This window comes from Polypterus senegalus, chromosome 12 (assembly GCF_016835505.1).
Source record: "Polypterus senegalus isolate Bchr_013 chromosome 12, ASM1683550v1, whole genome shotgun sequence".
NCBI lineage: Eukaryota > Metazoa > Chordata > Cladistia > Polypteriformes > Polypteridae > Polypterus > Polypterus senegalus.
The window spans coordinates 145,759,134-145,772,049 of record NC_053165.1 but is presented as its reverse complement, the minus strand read 5'-3'; the positions used below and the strand labels follow the sequence as shown (position 1 = coordinate 145,772,049).

At 45.2% G+C, this 12,916-nt stretch overlaps 1 protein-coding gene and 1 long non-coding RNA gene across 3 annotated transcripts in view; one reads left to right on the top strand and one right to left on the bottom strand.

Moving 5' to 3' along the window:
* Nucleotides 1-12,916, bottom strand: part of adam10a (ADAM metallopeptidase domain 10a) — a 128,807-nt gene that overhangs the window by 21,627 nt on the left and 94,264 nt on the right. The window lies entirely within an intron of this gene.
* On the top strand, nt 2,405-4,151 carry LOC120539901. Its single transcript, XR_005635731.1, has 4 exons — nt 2,405-2,643; nt 2,752-2,781; nt 3,163-3,222; nt 4,110-4,151. It is a non-coding gene; the product is annotated as an uncharacterized LOC120539901 (long non-coding RNA).

Here is a 12,916-nt window from a genome sequence, read left to right as displayed (position 1 = left end):
TTTTAAATGGGCCTGTATAATAAAAAAATAAAAATGTATATATATATATATATATATATATATATATATATATATATATATATATATATATATATATATATACATACATATATATACATACATATATATACATACATATACATACATACATATACATACATACACATACATATATATACATACATACACATAAGTAGTTATAGGCGGGGGGCTACTGTCAAAATCGCAATTAGAGCTGTCAATCATAATGATTAATGACTTTTAAGCCCCGCCCCTCTGACGTCACACCGGAAGTGCCGCCCCGCTGCCGCAAGACCGGAAGTCCCGCCCGTCGCCTCCTGATGACGTCACGTCAGAATCCCCCCGCCCCTCCACGTGACCTCTCTCCGCCCCGTTGGCACCGCCCCCCGGCGTCGGATTGGTGTAAGGCTTCCCGTCCCCTCCCCGACTCCTCCTTGAACCCTCCCCCGGCCCCTGATTGGTTCCATAAACTGTCAAGGGTCCGTTTGACGGAGGCCTGACCGCTGTTTGAACCCGGATTGCACCTGCCGGGAGAAATAAACTGTCAACGGACCGTGTGATGGATGTCTGCCCCCTGTTTGAACCCGCTCCCACCCCACACCCACCTGCCTGCCCAGGAAACTGTCAAGGGCAGTTTGATGGATGTCTGCCCCCTGTTTGAACCGCTCCCACCCCCCACCCACCTGCCTGCCCAGGAAACTGTCAAGGGCAGTTTGATGGATGTCTACCCCCTCCTTGAACTCCCCACCGCCCCCCTCTCCCGAAAGACAAGCCCGGGCATGTGACAGCCTTTACCTCGACAAGCTCAGACATGCCCGGGGGATGCCTCGGGCCCCGCCCTTTCTCCGGCACAAGCCCAGACAGACCCTGGGGTCTGTCCTGACCGGCTCAGACCAGCCTAAAGTCGCCCCAGCACCGACCCGAGGATGTTCCGTACCCTGACGTCCTCAAGGGACTGCCTCGGCCTCTGGGTCCGAGGCAGCACCTGACGGACGGCAGCCCCAGACCTCCCAGTCCCCCGATACTTACCGGCCAGTTCTGAAAAGGCCCTATAAAAAGCCAAGCATTTTGTTCTCATCTTAGCTTCAAAAACCTGCATTTTTTCCAGCTCACACACACACACAGATAACAAACTGTCAGATCAAAAGACACGGTCTGAGTCAGGCCGCATTTAACCATAGGCGCCCCACACTGCCCGGCCACTTCTGAAACTGAGCGGCGTAAAACAGCCGAGCGTTTTCTAAAGACTCTGACCGGGAAAAAATAGAATCTAGGACCGAGGTCACAACGTTCCAGCCTGGGCGAACTACCCTATAGCCTGCTTTAGGTAAGAAACCTGTATCTATTATTTAAAATATCTATCTTAACTTTGATTCATCTAAACCATGCTGCCTGCTCTGAAAATCTTATAGAGAATGTCAAAAAGAAAAAGAACTGGCATAAGGGTGAGACATGCTCTGAGTCCCGCTGACAGCCCCTAAGAGCATTACTCAGTCAGCTTTAATTGTATCTATTATTTAAAATATCTATCTCAACTTTGAATCATCTAAGCCAAGCTGCCTGCCCTGAAAATCTTATAGATATTTCCACATAGGGAAAGAACAGACCCTAAGAGCATTACTCAGTCAGCTTTAACAGCCCCTGTGACCAGGCCCCTGCTCTGTGCGCAGAGAAAAGGTCAATGCAGCTTTTGCCAGCCCCTCCCGATAGCCCAGATATACAGCGGTCCAGGGAATGTATAAGCTATCAACTCACTGCCCGAATGCAGCTGTGTATCTTCTCACTTCAGTTGTGAATGCCTGAAGCCCTTTTCAAACAGGCGGCGTCCTTAGTCCTCGATAAGCGCCGGCATATCGGACTGGCCCCCCAGCCCCTCCCGATAGCTTCACTTGCTAACGCTTGCATAATCTGTCAAGTACCTGACCGGTTCCAGCTGTGTATCTTCTCACTTCAGTGGCGCAGGCCGCTCTGGAATTCTTTTAGGCCATTATGAAACCGGGGGATTCCTTTTTCATGTCTTTTGATCTTGGTTCCTTAGTCCTGATAGCGCTCCAGCGCTTGCATAATCTGTCAAGTACCTTAATGGATGGCGCTATGTGTTGTAATCTCCTACACAAAATGCCCCGAGAAAGTTCAGGAAAATTTCAGGCATTTTTTAAAAACATGTGCTCATCGCACGGAGGTTTATGATCCACCTGTAACCGGGTCACTCACGAGATGGCACCAGTATGTGTTCAGATCTAAACAGACCCGTAAAATATAACGAAATATGACATTTCTCTCTAAACAGAGAAAAGACATCTGTTTTAAAATTACTCGAAATGCGCAGAATACCTTTTCAGGCGGACTGATGCATAAACTGACGCGTAAATGGACCGGCAGATCTGTGATTATAAATGACCGTTCAAACTTGAAAAAAGTGCTGCGCCGAGTGTATATAATACCACCTAAACTAGACCCATTATCACCATTTTGGAAACCGCTAAGAAAAGACGAGATGGACATCAAAGACGGTGTGTCTGTATTTTAACTTTACTGTGTTATTTTGTAATGGTTAAAATCCGATATTAACAGCCTTCATACCGACTATCTTTGCAGAAGCTGTTGTCCCTGGGGCTCACGGTAAGACTTATTTTGATGAATATGTATCCCTATGCATAACTATTATACGCGCTAAAGGCTCGTGTATTAAAAATTTTAAGTTTGATTCCTTATGTTTTTTCTGTTTAGATGTCTATATCGAGACTGATTCAAGAAATGGTAAATTATTTTTTACAATTTTGTTTAAAATGTGCATGGCTTGAACTTTGAAGGGGTTGATTATCTGCGCATGGGCGATTTTGAATCGGGCACGCGCTAGAGAATAGCGCGCGCAGGCCGCTGCGCGATGTTCGAATTTCACTCCGGGATAGAGCGCACAGCTCCAAGAGCATCTCGCCTAATCCATCTCCGGGTGACTTGTAGTTTATGTTAATGCAAGCTATTAGCTCAATGTGTTATCAGTCTTTAAATGTATAGGTCTTAAATAACCGTTTAAGGGGGTCGTGTCACCGCCTATCGAGAATACTTTAGGCCGCTCTACATGAATCATGTTTTATTTCAAAAATAACTTACGGTTGAATCCTTTATTTATTTTTCTAGAAATTTATATTCAAATAGATTCATCGAACCATGATGTTATTGATGATAATGATGATACGGGTAAGAATATATATATATTTTTTTAAATCGATAAAGTGATTACAAATTTCCTGCCGGCGTTTGTCTGCGTTCATAACTGGTGTTTACAATGTTTCAAACTTTGAGCGTATGGCCGCGGTCATGCATAGTGTTTACAAAGTTCCAAAGTGTGCAGCTTTCATTGTAAATTAAAATGTCATTATTTTCATTCAGTATTGTCGAGCCCCAGGGTTTTTACAAGCCTCGTCTATTGTGGAATCCTAGGTTAAATGAATATTATAACACGTGCCGGTATTTATCAGGGCCGGGTGTCTAATCTGAAAAAAGTTTGTGCCTATTTTACTGTATGGACTGGGCTTTGTTAAAATGTATCGGAGTGTTACAATTAGCCTAGCATCTGCGAGAGTCTGTCTAGCTACCATAAAATAGAATTTTTATTTTTTTATTTTTTAATAGTGCCGTGCTTCTATAGGTCTGAACTGGGAATTCGGCTGTCGCGTAATAAAACCTCCTGGGTTTATCAGCTGCCTGCGTGTCTGTTATTTTAAAGAGTGTATGTGTGTGTGTGTGTGTGTGTGTGTGTGTGTGCGCGCGTGTGTATGTGTCAGGCCTGTTATTTTAAAGAGCGTATGCATTTTGATTGAGCTATGCATGGGCAAGGACTCAGGGAATGTTATTTTAAACAGCGCACGAATTTTGAATGCTCTCCTCTGGCTGTGTGTGTATGTGTGTGTGTGTGCGCGTGCACGTGTGTATGTGTCAGGCCTGTTATTTTAAACAGCGCACGAAGTTTGATTGAGCTACGCATGGGCAAGGACACGGGGAATGTTATTTTGAATGTGCGCCTCTCGGGGTGTATGTGTCAGGCCTGTTATTTTAAAGAGTGTATGCATTTTCTTTTTTTCTAGATGAAAATCCTTTACAGAACGAAACAGTTTCTCAAAGGGATTCCCAGAGGTAATCAACCTCAGTGAGTGTCATTTCAGTTTTATCCAAGAAAAGCCTGGGTTCAGACGTCTCTCCAGATTTGATAAAAAGAAGTCTTTAACTTTTCTTTTCAGGCTCCCCGGGCGTTTTAACTCAGTTATTGAACGGATCAGAAAATCTAAGCGAATACCGTAACTGGAGGGCCCCACAAACGCCAACCCCGTCTGAGGTCAGCTACCCGCTATCGTCCAGGTCCCGCGCCAGCCGACGTCGGATTTCTCCCGGACCCTATGACAGCCTCAGACGGCGTTTATCCAGCCTGGGGTCCCGATCGCCCATGACGACTTACTCTGACCTCGCTTCGTTATACCCTTAGGCCTGAACACGAGGAGAGGCATCGAGAAAGGCTGCAAGAGCTGGCTGAAATCCTTGGCCTGTTAGTGGATCATTTTGTAAAATTAGAGGGTCCTATATACAGTGCCGTACCCGAAATGTGCAGATATTTGATGAATATGAATGATTTTTACAGGGCTCTAACCCGAAAGTAAAGGATAGGTATTATATGACTTTTTTGCATGAAAATAACATTGACTGAAAATCACTATTATTATACTCTGTGATTATAGCCGTCACCTTAGATTAAATTTAATTCAAGCCTGAAAAACCCCAATAGCTGATTTTACATGGCTCTAACCCTTTTGCATGAAAATAACATCGACCGCAAATCAATATTATTATTATACTCTGTGATTATAACTATTACCCTTTGATTAAATTTAGGTCATGCCTGAAAACGGGTCTAGCGAAAGCAACGATGGCAGCGGTGACAGCAGTGACAGCAATGACGGTGTCCGCAACGTGGTTGATTCAGACAGTGAGCGTGAATATCCTGTCAGGCGTAAAGGTAGGAAAAGACCGTCCAGTGAAAACCTGAGATTATTAAAAGAGATGTCTGACAACCTCGAATATTCTATAAAGCCCCCTAAAATACCCACCCCTCCACGATCTCCTGAAATTGTTCAATCACCATTCCCCGTGACACATCCGATCGACAATTTTGACCTGATTGACAACGCGCTTCGGGTTCTAAATTCTGATGAAATAGCCGTAGTTAACGCTCTGCTGGAGCTTTTGAAGAATACCTCTTCTGAGGCCAGAATGTCTTCAGCCCCTTCACCAGCGCCTGATACCCTAGACACGAATGTCATCTCCCCACAACCTTCTACCTCACGACCCAGTAACGCCCTTCTTCAACACTCGCCTGTTGAGGCCTTAACAGAGTCGGGTAATTCACCCCCGCATCCTCAGACGGGAACAGGGGTGCCTAATTTGTCCCGGGTAAACTCGAGTCTCGAAACCAACTCTCCACAGCCCTCTACCTCACATACGGAGAATCCTCCGTCTCCAGGGCAGTCCGTAAACTCTCCACATCCATCTACCTCGCATACGGAGAATCTTTCGTCTCCAGAGTCGCCCGTAAACTCTCCACAACCGTCTACCTCACATACGGAGAATCTTTCGTCTCCAGAGCCGCCCGTAAGCTCTCCACAACCGTCTACCTCTCGATTAAATAATTTGTCTGTCACGGAGCGTCCAAAATTTAACAATATCGAAATTAGACACCGATTCAATTTTTCTGAGGCCTATGCACTGGATTCATTCGCCGAAGTATTTCATCATATGCACGAGACCCTTCAGCACCTTTTAGACGGTTTTACAAGCACTTTGAATCCTAAGGATCTAGTGCAGTTAGAATTACGGGCCGATTCTCTCAACCCCGGTGTTTTTTCCCTAACTCCGGCGGGGATGCTTTCTGTCGAGGACTTTTTTCATCAAATTGAGTTACTTCTCCAGAGTCAAGCCACTATTTTAGCCGATTCTAGTCTGACGTTAATCGTTCAGGTAGTCAGGGTTCCAGCTGGCGGAGGGGGTCCTAGGCGTAAAGCCGGTACCCTCTTCAACGATGTAATCGTTCAAAAGAAACGGAAACACCTATGGATCTCTTTCACCCCGGATGATCAGTGCTGTTTTGCCAGGGGATTGCTGGCTGTATTAAACGACAGATTCAGAAACGATCAGAAATTGTGTGAAATAGAGGCTCGTCGACTGCACGTCAGGGTCGGGTTATCTACGGATCAGAAAGTAACGTTTTCAGATGTAGAAAAATTTGAGAGGCTCTTGGGTGTTAAAATTATCGTTTGGTACGGGAACCGAACGCTAGCGCTCTATTAAAATTTGAAACGTCCCAGGGTCAAAATCCAAAGACGGCTTTCTTGTTTTTGCACCGTGAGCATTATTACGGTATTTTGAACCTAAAAGGCTTTCTGGGATTTGACTACATCTGCGATTTCTGCTACACGGGATATTCTGATCCGGTACGACATCGTTGCGAGCAGCACTGCAACGTCTGTTTATCTACAGACTGTCGATCGGTTGACGGGGAAGCTATTCGATGTTCCGATTGCCATCGTTTCTGTCGATCGAGGTTTTGCTTCGATCTCCACAAAACACGGACATTTAACGAAAAGACGCGTCGGTCTGAAAGCCGGTGCGATACCCAGAAAGTCTGCGTTCTCTGCAACCAGAAATACGTGGTGAATTCCAAGTCAAAACCTCACAAGTGTCGACCCAAACACTGTCGCGTTTGTAGAGCGGTCGTGGAAGAGTCGGATGAAAATCATCTTTGTTTTATTCAAAGCTTACCGGTAAGACCGCTTCAAGAAAAATATGTGTTCTACGATTTTGAGTGCCGTCAAGATGACGGAATCCACATACCCAATTACATCCACTGCATGCATTGGAACGGTCAATCTTGGAGTTGGGCCGGTGAGGATTGCGTAGCAAAGTTCTTCGACAGATATCGATGTCCGAAATACGAAGATTACACGTTCATAGCTCACAATTCTAAGGGGTATGACGGCTATTTCCTTTTGAAATATCTCGTCGAGAACGGACAAACTCCGTCTGTTACATCTCAGGGGTGTAAACTAATGTGCTTTATAGAAGAAGATTATAACTTGAGATTTATCGATTCGTTGAACTTCTTGCCTATGAAATTGAGCAGTATGCCCAAAGCCTTGGGATTCCAGGCTCAAAAAGGGTACTTTCCCCATTTCTTTAACACCGCTGAAAATCAAAATTACATCGGACCATACCCAGAGCCTAAATATTACGGTTTTGAACACATGATGAGCCAGGAAAGACAGGAGTTTTTGTCTTGGTACGATTCAATTAAAAGTGGTACCTTCAACTTTAAACAAGAAATGGCCTACTATTGTCGAAACGATGTGGTTATTTTGAGAACGCGCGCATGAAGTTTAGAGAGGAAGTGGTCAGGATCGGCGATATCGATCCTTTTCAGTGTATGACCTTAGCTTCTCTCTGCCTGTCCATGTACAGACAAAACTGCATGCCCGATCATGCAATTGGAATCATTCCGAGTGATCATTACAAAAGCACTCACAAAGCTTATTCTAACGCTTCTATTCAATGGCTGATGTTTCTTTCCGAAAAGGAAAAAATAAACATTCGGCACGCCCTGAATCACGGCGAAGTCAAGATGGGATCCTTTTATTTAGACGGTTACGCCGAAGTTCAGGGTGTCCCGACGGCCTTTGAGTTCGCCGGATGCTTTTATCACGGATGTCCAGAGTGCTACGAGGCGCAAGCCAAACATCCTCTCACCGGGGCTCCTTATGCCGAATTGTTTCAAACGTTTGACGACAAACTCAAGAATTTGCGTGAAAAATTTCATCTGACGGTGAGAGTCCTTTGGGAACATCAATGGGAACGCATGAAAAAAGAGGACTCGGAGCTTCAGGATTTCTTAAGACGCTTTGAGTTTCCTGAACCTATCAATCCCCGCGATGCCCTGTATGGAGGGCGCACCAACGCGATCAAATTATATCATAAGGTTCAAGGCGACGAACAAATGCATTATTACGATTTTACGAGTCTGTACCCTTACGTCAACAAAACAAAAACCTACCCGATCGGCCATCCGAACCTTGTTTTCCAAGAGTTTGGCGATCTTAAGAAATACTTTGGGCTCATTAAAATCACCGTGTTACCCCCGCGCAATTTGTACTTTCCGGTCCTCCCTTTAAGAATTTGTGATAAATTGATGTTCGTTCTGTGTCGTACGTGCGCAGAAACCCAGACGCCACCGGCCTTTGCCGTCACAACGATCGGGAAAGGTCTTTAACGGGAACCTGGTGCAGCGTCGAGATACTCAAGGCCTTAGATAAAGGGTACAGAGTTTTAAAGATTCACGAGATATGGCATTACGAACAGAGTACCGCAGATTTATTTTCCGAGTACATCAAAATTCATCTGAAAGGCAAACAGGAGGCCTCCGGGTGGCCCTCCTGGGCCCGGGACGAAACATCCCGGCGGCGCTATGTAGACGACTATTTCTTAAAAGAAGGCGTATTATTGGACAGTGTAAACATAGCCTCCAACCCCGCTAAGAGACAAATTTCCAAGCTATTTCTGAATTCTCTTTGGGGAAAATTCGGTCAGAAGCCTAACCAGCTGACCACACGTTTGTTACACACACCCAAGAATTCTTCGATTACCTGTTCTCGGACGTGTATCGGGTCTCCTATTTTGGCTTTATCAGCGACGAAATCGCTCAAGTGCAGTGGAGGTATGCCGATGATAGATACGTTGTACCCGGGCCCGTCAATGTGGTGATCGCCGCTTTCACCACGGCCTATGCCCGGTTAGAATTGTACGAATTGTTGGATCGTTTAGGATCGAGGATTCTGTATCATGATACAGATTCCGTTATCTTCACAGCATCACCCGGCCAGTACACTCCATCCCTAGGGGACTATTTAGGTGAACTCACCAGCGAACTAGATTCTGACGACTTCATAGAAGAATTTGTTTCCGGGGGTCCGAAAACGTACGCGTACAAAACGTTCAAAGGTAAGATCTGCATGAAAGTCAAGGGCATTACTCTCAATCACGAAACGGTTCAAACGGTAAACCTATACTCATTAATGGATCTAGTGCATAGTTTTGTAGAGCAAGACGTCACGAAAGAAATAACGGTTCACGGTACGCAGATTCATAGGAACAAAAAGAACCTGACGTTGCAAAACCGTCCACTCAGAAAAAGATTCAGAGTGGTGTACAACAAAAGGGTTCTTTTGCCCGATTTCACATCTCTCCCCTATGGATACTAAAGAGGGTTTTGACGTTAGACTTCAGCATCCGTTCTCAAAAATAGTCTCGGGACCCTCGTGTTCGGGTAAATCGCATTATGTGAAAAAGCTTTTGGAGCACGCGGACCGTGTGCTTTCTCGCCGCCCTGACAATATAATCTGGTTTTATAGCTGCTGGCAGACTCTGTACGACGAACTGTTAGCCCAGTTTCCCAATATCAGATTTTTCGAGGGGTTACCCGTCTCCTTAAGCGACGATGAACTACTACCGCCTGACCGAGTGAACTTGGCGATCGTCGACGATTTGATGGAACAGGCGAGCCATAGCCAAGAGATAGAAAGGGCCTTCACAAAATATACTCATCACCGGAATTTGTCCATCATTTACTTGGTCCAAAATTTATTTTTTCAAGGCAAGAAAAGTAGAACGATAAATCTGAACGCGAATTACATCACCCTGTTTAAAAACCCGAGAGATAAGCTCCAAATTACGAATTTAGCGCGTCAAATGTACCCCGGTAGGGTGAAATTTTTCTTGGAGGCCTTTGAGGACGCCACGCGAACCCCTTACGGTTATCTGTTGGTGGATCTGAAAGCCCAAACGCCTGACGAATTTCGCTTACGCATGGAATGTTTCCTCCCGAATGGCCTGTGGCCTACGTCGTGAAAAGATAAAGACGGGCGATTTCCCGAGTATTTGAAAAAGAGCCGGCATGTCGATCAGAATAAAAAGAAATCTCCCTCTGCTCAAGACCCTGCACAGGGTGTCTTGTCGCCGAAGAAAAGCGCTGTTGAGAGAGGCTCCGGACGATTTCATTTACGCTCTGGCCGAAATAGCTCTCAATACTTTAAAAGGCCACGTGCCCTGACTTCCAAACAGTTCAAGTTGCTGAAGAAGCATCGTTGTTCGTTAAAAACTCGGCGATAAAAAACTCACCGTTAAAAAGAAAAAAGCCCTTTTAAATCAGAAAGGAGGGTTTCTCGGGGCCCTATTAAGCGCCGCCATTCCTTTCATTACTAGTTTAATAGGATCGAGATTATAAATATGGAATACACGCGCAAGATGTATCTGGTCCCTCAACAACAAATGACTCAATGGCATCAGAAAGCCCCAACTTCCAACGACCTTTTAAGCGCTACGGAAAGTGAACTGGATAAACAAATGAAACTCATACTGCAACGCGATGACTTGAGCGCCGATGCAAAAGTAAAACTTTATACGACCGCCTTACAAAGATACTTGACCTTTGTGAAAAAAGCGGATAAACAATCCGGATCTCTGACGTTATTGCTGCCTGACGAGAGTCAGGAGGAACCGTCGGGAGCTCTCAAACAGGCTCCTAGTACCCCGGAAGAAAGGGTGTACGACGAGATTTTGAAAAGTGCTCCGGATAAATCAAAGAAATATACAGAAATTATTTTACAGAAAATGTCGCATCACCCTAATACAACCTACTAGAGCTGAGAGAGGGGGGACCTCGACGTAGATGCTTTTCTCTACGCTAGTCTGAGTATAGGGTACCGTAAACAAGTCCAGTTCGGATTTCACACACTCTTGAGACATTCGATGAACGAAAGACATCTTGAGTTAAAAATGTTTTTCGATTTCTTTTTCTGCGGGCGCGGGACTTATCCTTGTGTCGGAGAGAAGAAAATGATGTAAAAGCTGAACGGCGCGTCTTTTTGTTGATCGGGGCGGCTCGTGATCCGGGCGGTCTCTTACGCTTAGATTTCCTCATCACCATCAGACCCGACCCCGATTGATTTTCTTCGTTTCCTCGAGTCATCGCTCCCGACATGGCCCCTGCCACCACGTCTTTGACAATATTCTTAGCGGCTGATTTAATGTGGGGTTTGACAATTTCGAATCCTCTTTTCAAGAGAGGCAAAGCCCGCCTAAACAAACCGCGAAATATTCCGCCGATCCCGGATCCATACATCACCGGGGCCCCGGAAAACCCAGGGAGACCGTTGCCCGCTTGGGCTTCATAATACCGTACATAGGGGGTAGGGTCCAGGTAAGATCTCATCTCTGTGTTAGTCGTGTATACAACTTTTACAGGGTCTGAAATGTAACTTGACGATGACTTTACCAAACTGAAATGGAACCGGTTTGTTCTGGTCCGTCTTTATTTCAACGGTCAAAGTATCAAACTGACTCTTGCTGACCGGAGCGTAATGCGGCCTGTCGTAAGTGATTGTGGTAATCTTATTCATCTCATCCTCAATATGTACGCATCTCAAGAGAGGGACGTAACTGTCTCCGACTCTTTGATGAGACACAATGTCGCTGTAGACGTACAAGGTATAAAACCCCGCTCTGATATCCGGGGTAAGGAGCTTCATTCACCAGACCTGTGTTCACGCCCCATGAGCTCCTAAAAGCCTAGCCAACTGTCCCTTGACATGCAAAGATTCATCCTTGACGGTGCTTACGACGTAGAATCTTCGCTCGATAGCGCTGTAGCGGAATCTCATGGTGTTTTCAGGTATTGGAGTGTTGGGTGAGGCGCCATCGACGGCTTTGGGTTCTTTTGACAACGCTTCATTCATCTTGGAAGTGACTTTCTCCAGGCTGGAGTAATAACCCGCCGGAATAGTATAAAATTTAACTAATCTCGGGGATACCACGATAAAGTTATTATCCGGTTTATCTAGGGTATTCCAGGTGTGCGGATACTGAATTTCGGCCAATGCCACTTCCCAGGGACCCTGTAGCTCGATGGGGCGCTAATTTGACGGTAAATTCGGCGATGGTATTATTAGGGAAAACATCGCGGAAGAATTGCTGGGAAGAACGACGTAAAAGCTTTTTCTCTCCATTGTGAACAGCCGTGAATGAAATACTATTTTTCATTCTCAGTATTTAACGCCTTGCGTAGCTTTCAGGGATCCAGCTGTTAAACTTTTCGGGCAAACCGAGCCATTTCACCAAAATATGCTTTTTTCTACGGATATTTTTTTTTGCCAAAATCTTTTCGATCCTGAAGACGTCCGTCCTAGAATCTTTTGTAACTCTGGTCGTAAAAGGAACCTATAATGTCCTCGCCATAATCTTTGAGTTTGTAGACGGGCGGATCCCTAGGGACCAGTTCAGAAACGGTAAATACCTCGTCTGAAAAGGTTTGTTCGTAGCCCTTGGTAAATGGATTCCGGCTTTCGACACCCTCACCGTATCTCCGACTTTGAATTTATATTTTACACTTGTTTTGGGTTTAGTTAGACCGTATAAGTTTTAAAGACTTTCCAAGAATTGGAACTGTTCACCTCTGCAGGGGCCATTTTATGCCTCGTGATAGCTCAGATTATAAGATTTCACCAAGTCCTGTAGCCCGGGCAGATAGGACCGGTATTGCGGAGCTGAAATAGCGCACATTTTGGTTTTCAGAGTTCGATTGAATCTCTCCACCACCGAAGCCTTTAATTCACTAGCGGTGGTGAAATGTTTTATTCTGTGTTTACGGAGCAAGCTTTGAAATTCCCGATTGAGAAACTCTTTACCGCTATCGGTCTGAAGTTTGACGGGAGCTCTACCTTCCTGCAAAATATCTCGAAAAGCCCTGGTTACTTCTTTACGGTTTTGTTTTTCAGAGCCCTGACCCAGGCGTATTTAGAAA